The sequence below is a fragment of the Schistocerca gregaria genome, unplaced genomic scaffold (assembly GCF_023897955.1).
Source record: "Schistocerca gregaria isolate iqSchGreg1 unplaced genomic scaffold, iqSchGreg1.2 ptg000229l, whole genome shotgun sequence".
Taxonomy (NCBI): Eukaryota; Metazoa; Arthropoda; class Insecta; order Orthoptera; family Acrididae; genus Schistocerca; species Schistocerca gregaria.
This window is the reverse complement of record NW_026061748.1, coordinates 4,249,814-4,256,911: the sequence shown is the minus strand read 5'-3', so window position 1 is coordinate 4,256,911 and position 7,098 is coordinate 4,249,814. Positions and strand designations below refer to the sequence as shown.

Here is a 7,098-nt window from a genome sequence, read left to right as displayed (position 1 = left end):
ATTTCGTGTTTGTTTTGAATACAGTCAGAGAGAGTCCTTGTAGTCAGCCATAGTGCCAGTAATGCTAGTGTTTGTTTTGAATACAGTCCAGAGACAGGTAGTACTATTTTCATTGTTTTCTACAAGAAGTCGTTAGCAATCACAGTTTAGTCAGTAATCAGCCACCTTTAGTGAATTAGCAGTCTACTTAAAAGTTGAAACTTCCTGGCAGATTAAAACTGTGTGCCCGACCGAGATTCGAACTCGGGACCTTTGCCTTTCGCGGGCAAGTGCTCTACCAACTGAGCTACCGAAGCACGACTCACGTCCGGTACTCACAGCTTTACTTCTGCCAGTATCCGTCTCCTACCTTCCAAACTTTACAGAAGCTCTTCTGCGAAACGTGCAGAACTAGCACTCCTGAAAGAAAGGATACTGCGGAGACATGGCTTAGCCACAGCCTGGGGGATGTTTCCAGAATGAGATTTTCACTCTGCAGCGGAGTGTGCGCTGATATGAAACTTCCTGGCAGATTAAAACTGTGTGCCCGACCGAGACTCGAACTCGGGACCTTTGCCTTTCGCGGGCAAGTGCTCTACCAACTGAGCTACCGAAGCACGACTCACGTCCGGTACTCACAGCTTTACTTCTGCCAGTATCCGTCTCCTACCTTCCAAACTTTACAGAAGCTCTTCTGCGAAACGTGCAGAACTAGCACTCCTGAAAGAAAGGATACTGCGGAGACATGGCTTAGCCACAGCCTGGGGGATGTTTCCAGAATGAGATTTTCACTCTGCAGCGGAGTGTGCGCTGATATGAAACTTCCTGGCAGATTAAAACTGTGTGCCCGACCGAGACTCGAACTCGGGACCTTTGCCTTTCGCGGGCAAGTGCTCTACCAACTGAGCTACCGAAGCACGACTCACGTCCGGTACTCACAGCTTTACTTCTGCCAGTATCCGTCTCCTACCTTCCAAACTTTACAGAAGCTCTTCTGCGAAACGTGCAGAACTAGCACTCCTGAAAGAAAGGATACTGCGGAGACATGGCTTAGCCACAGCCTGGGGGATGTTTCCAGAATGAGATTTTCACTCTGCAGCGGAGTGTGCGCTGATATGAAACTTCCTGGCAGATTAAAACTGTGTGCCCGACCACTTGCCCGCGAAAGGCAAAGGTCCCGAGTTCGAGTCTCGGTCGGGCACACAGTTTTAATCTGCCAGGAAGTTTCATATCAGCGCACACTCCGCTGCAGAGTGAAAATCTCATTCTGGAAACATCCCCCAGGCTGTGGCTAAGCCATGTCTCCGCAGTATCCTTTCTTTCAGGAGTGCTAGTTCTGCACGTTTCGCAGAAGAGCTTCTGTAAAGTTTGGAAGGTAGGAGACGGATACTGGCAGAAGTAAAGCTGTGAGTACCGGACGTGAGTCGTGCTTCGGTAGCTCAGTTGGTAGAGCACTTGCCCGCGAAAGGCAAAGGTCCCGAGTTCGAGTCTCGGTCGGGCACACAGTTTTAATCTGCCAGGAAGTTTCATATCAGCGCACACTCCGCTGCAGAGTGAAAATCTCATTCTGGATACTTAAAAGTTGATTAAGTCTCTTCGGTAAATTGATTCCTTAGGATGGATAGGATGTGTGACTGCTGTGTACGGACGCTGGCCACTCTTCGCGAACAGCTGAGCGTGTTGATGGCCGCGGTCAGCCATCTTCAGGCTGCTGCCTCGGAGTGTAGCGGCAGTGGGGAGTCTGGTGCGTCGCATGGTGCACCTCAGGTGTTAGATGCTTCACCCACTGTCCCTGCTGTCGAGACATCTTCGCGGGTACCGGGCACAGTTGGGCCAATGTGGAGGCTGGCCGTGTGGCATCGCCCGCTCTGCCTGTGAATGGACATGTGGCTGCTCCTTCAGCAAGGTCCGAGCAGGCACATGGGGGGAGGAGTTTATTAGTTATTGGGAGCTCCAACGTTAGGCTGGTGATGGAGCCCCTTAGGGAAATAGCGGAAAGGTCGGGGAAGAAGGCCAGTGTTCACTCTGTCTGCTTGCCGGGGGGTCTCATTCGAGATGTGGAGGGGGCCCTACTGGCGGCGATAGAGAGCACTGGGTGCACCCGACTGCAAATTGTTGCTGATGTCGGCACCAATGACTCCTGCCGTCTGGGTTCAGAGGTCATCCTCATTTCGTACAGGCGGTTGGCGGATTTTATGAAGGCAGAAAGCCTCGCTCGCGGGGTGGAATCAGAGCTAACTATTTGTAGTATCGTTCCCAGAACCGATCGCGGTCCTCTGGTTTGGAGCCGAGTGGAAGGCTTAAACCAGAGGCTCAGAAGATTCTTCGGAGAGCTGGGGTGCAAATTTCTCGACCTCCGCAATAGGGTGCAGAAATGTAGGGTCCCCCTGAATAGGTCAGGCATGCACTACACGCCGGAAGCGGCTACGAGGGTAGCGGAGTACGTGTGGAGTGCACATGGGGTATTTTTTAGGTTAGAGAATTCCCTCCCTAGACCCGACAAGACGCCTCCTGAGACGCGGCAAGGCAGGAGTAGGCAAAATGCAACAGGGAATAACAATATTAATGTGCTAATAGTAAACTGACTACGAGACAAGAAAAAAGTATTCATAGGTGAAAGCTCAAAGCTACGGGTAAAATGTCCCTAGGTTTATCGTCTCAAAGAAGAGATGGCACAGAGAAACAAGTGGGCATGTCTTACATAGCAAGCAGCCATTTAAACCGACATTTAGGACCTTCAAATAAGGATTTGGACTAAAATACTTTCATATTCGCACTAAGTGTAAATAAAACTGGTACAATCACCAATAAACAAAATTATTTTCATTGTTTTCGGGGTTCCTTTTGCCTTTCGGAATAAATATATTGCGAATCAGTAGTTAACATGCCTGGTTCCCCAAACAGGAGACGACTAGAAACTTCCGAAATGTGGTGGTGTAGAAGAATGCTAAAAAAGCTTTGATCGAATAGCTGAAGGGGAGATACGAAATCAGATTAGGGAGCAGAGAAATTAATGGCACAAATTGACAAAAAGAAGCGATCGTGGGTAAATGTCATATTTCGATTCCACCCATCCACTGTGACCCATGACGTTCTGCATGACGTTGATTAGTTGCATTTCGAAGGATACCAGTGGCCTTATTAAATGTTAACTGTGATTGCCTTCGTTTCTAGAACAATTTATAATGTTCGTTAACTATGATTTTTTTTCGGAATATATCGTGATGAACTCTGGGAGGAACCACTGAACACAGCTTAAATTGTCGTTGAAGAAACGAGTAGTGATTGTATTTTTATCTTTCTTATCCGACACGTTGGGGTATCCAAGGTATAATGGGGTACACAGTTGAAAACTTTGATTAAATGTACAAAATTGATAAATAAGAGAGCTACAAATTTTTATATGAACACATTATGATGTATTAATCAGAAAAATACAAGAACATTGCCATAAAATAAAACAACAATATTTTCTGACTCAAAAACAGAAATTTATATCATTTGCACGCGGTAGAATGGGGTGGTAAATACAAGTGATTACAAAAACGTATAAAATTATCGGAAATGCAGAAAATATTGGCTTGCTCGGAATTTTTTTTTAGTTCAAAGTGAGTATTAATGTCAAACTACAGTTTTCATGTATCGTATCCTTTTCTTGAGGCTGTTTACAAAATTCACACACGGGGAGACACTCATCATCTTCGCTATCTATTCCTGCACAAGAATCGTGTGTCCATTTTTTGCACGTGGAACAAGCTACCCAACCTCCAACTGATTTTGAATATAACCCACCACAATATACACATTGACAGTCAGAACTTTCCTCGTAATCACTCTCGTTAGTATTGTATTCTCTCTCCTTTTTTCCATTTACCTTCAGATTCTTTCTCTCTTTTTTGAGTTCTTAACTTTATTCTCTTTCGCAAAAAGTTTTCTGTTTGCTCTTTCTTCTTTGTCAAAGTTCTTTTTTCTGTTTCTCCCATTAATGACTTTTAACTCTTTTTTTGTACGGCGAATCAGTTAAAACAACGTTCTTCCCCATTTTCAGTCTCGCTCTTCTCTTGCTTTCGTTAACTTTTGACAAGAAAATCAGAATCTCAGGTGAAATATGAAATGAGGAGGTTGTGTTGTCAGTTGTCATCCAAGAGCACCCAAGATTAGAACAATTAGCCCCAATAACTTTGTTATTCTTAGGCGGCAGTTCATTGTAACAAATAGCTGAAACCTCGTCCGCTTGATTATCCAGCCCGTTTGAGTCGTCTTTTTCAGCTGGTGTGCTAGGTGGAGGCAATTACAATTGTTCAGATATAATAACCCCTTTATCTGACGGCCTATCACGTCCGCTGTCAGTTGTGTGTGCCGGGAGGAAGTGTGCGTCGTGAATATGGATGGGTCCGTGGGCCATATTGCAGTAGCTTCAAACCTTTAATAGCGGTTTTCATTTTTGCGCTTTAGACGAAAGCTGAACCAAAAAGCGTTGAAATTTGAAAGACAGTTACGACTTTCCCTGCGTGGCTTCGCAGCCATTTTCGAAGCTGATCACTATAACGAGGATTTATAAAACAAACATCAAGCGGCTGAAGTCTGTGAGAGCAATGTGGTGGTGAAGAAACGCCACTCTCCCTCGCGTTGTCCATAACGTCATTGTTCGTGGTATGAGCTGAGTGGCCATCTGATATAAGGAGAACTGGGACGTGCTTTGATGCCTTAGAAAATACCACAAATTGTGGAAACCATACAAAGAATGACTCTGTGGCCATCAATGCGGTGCTGTGGACCTCAGCGCAACCTCCTGCTGCCAGTCCTAACTCAAATTCTTTCTGCTTCTTCTTTCGTGGAAAAATAATCGTAGGAGGAATGTCAGCTCCGCTTGCTGAAGTACTAATGAGGCTGGTTGCAGTTTCGCCCCTTTTTGCAGAGGTTAACGATCGCACTGGACGGTTCCCTTTGCAAGCTGCGATGTTCGATTGGTTTTTAGCATTAACCGAGACGCCTGTTCCATCACAATTAGTTATTTGAGAAGTCATTAGTTTGTGATTGTCAGTTACATTTGTTAGCAACGAAAAAAACCTATCGACAGCTACTTTGTTAAAATCAATGATTCTTGTACTAGATTTTGCTTCGGGCTTGCGAACAAATCCGAATTTGCTTCTTCATTGTTTCATGATGTAATAAAGATTTCTATTTGTTTTGCTCGAAATTTTCGAAAAGGTATCTGGGGAACGTGCAAAAATTGAAATGGCAAAACTGTGCACCTGCCGAAATACGAGTGCGTATACTCATTTGAAAAAATGTTCCTAAACTGCTTCTGATACGCTAGAGGTTACCGCACAGTAAACAGCAATTGTAGTTGACCGTTTGCCTGCACCGTATAGAGTACGGCCAATAAAATATTTTTGTAGGGAGGACACATCATCTCATCCTGAATGAAGAGTTCATCTATACGTGTAAATGTAACCACTTGTGCCAGAGGGAGTGTGTTGGTAGCCTTACTGTTCATGTTGTATATTAACATTACAGATAATATAAGTAAGCTCACATATTTCGAAAATGATGCAGATATCGACATAGAGGTAACAAAGTCCGTGTGAAGCGATATACACATACAGGGGATAATAAAAATGTGACCACCTATACTTGCATCTACATGGATACTCTGCAAATCACATTTAAGTGCCTGGCAGATTGTTCATCGAACCACCTTCACAAGTCTCTATTATTCCAATCTCGCATAGCACCCGGAAAGAATGATCACCTGTGTCTTTCCATACGAGCTCTGACTTCCCTTATTTTATCGTTGTGGTCGTTTCTCCCTACGTAGGTCGGTGTCAACAAAATATTTTCGCATTCGGAGGAAAAAGTTGGTGATTGGAATTTCGTGAGAAGATTCCGTCGCAAAGAAAAACGCTTTTCTTTTAATGATGTCCAGCCAAAATCCTGTATCATTTGTGTGACACACTCTCTCATATTTCGCGATAATAGGAGGACGTGCTGCCTTTCATTGGACTTTTTAGATCTACCTCGTCAGTCCTATCTTGTAAGGATCCCACATTTCCCAGCAGTATTCTAAAAGAGGACGGACAAGCGTAGTGTAGGCAGTGTCCTTTCTAGGTCTGTTACGTTTTCTAAGTGTTGTGCCAATAAAACGCAGTCTTTGGTTAGCCTTAACCGCAACATTTTCTATGTGTTCTTTCCAATTTAAGTTGTTCGTTATTGTATAATAATAATGGCGTGTGACGAGGGCCTCCCATCGGGTAGACCGTTCGCCTGGTGCAAGTCTTTCGATTTGACGCCACTTCGGCGACTTGCGCGTCGATGGGGATGAAATGATGATTAGTACAACACAACACCCAGTCCCTGGGCGGAGAAAATCTCCGACCCAGCCGGGAATCGAAGGAATCTTAGGATTGACAGTCTGTCGTGCTGACCACTCAGCTACCGGGGGCGGACGTTAGTTATTGTAATACCTTGTTATTTAGTTGACTTTACGGCTTTTAGATTAGACTGCAACTTCTCTCATAGTGATTAGTCCATTCTGCTTCACCAGCAATATTGCGGGATCAGTAACGACCTGATTTGTTGATATTGCGGGCGTACCTTAACTGGCTTCTGTCTTCATTGATTAGCGGCTACCTTTGAAATGGTTGTACCACTCCTTTAGCCCTGCAGTACCCATTACTTTGTCCACAAACACACGATGGTTTCAACTTGAGAATCGCCAAGCTTGGAGCCAAATGTGATGTAAAGACGTCATTTTGCTCAGAATACTAAATCCAACGTGTACGACTTGCAAGTGTTCCGAAGTAGTGGAGAAAATCAGGTATGTGTGCTAAATATGCCTGAAAACATGAGCCCATGCGCGCCCTGATACCATTGTTGATTTCAACAATTAAAAAAGGTCGGATATTTTTTGAACAGCTCATGTATATAAGCCATCGCCAGTGATGTCGAAAGAGCAAGATACCCCTAACTACGCCAGTTGATTAGGTAGTTCGAATGGAGCGGTCTATTGTCTGACGTATCTCCGTAACAGCTCCGAACCGAATACCCCAAAGTTCGACAAATGGTTCAAATGGCTCTGAGCACTATGGGTCTTAACATCTATGGTCATCAGTCTCC

The 7,098-nt window shown here is 44.6% G+C and overlaps 1 non-coding gene across 1 annotated transcript; it reads right to left on the bottom strand.

Moving 5' to 3' along the window:
* Positions 1-222: 222 nt before the first annotated feature.
* On the bottom strand, positions 223-297 carry Trnas-cga (transfer RNA serine (anticodon CGA)). The gene has a single exon. It is a non-coding gene; the product is annotated as a tRNA-Ser (tRNA).
* Between the last annotated feature and the right edge of the window lie 6,801 nt (positions 298-7,098).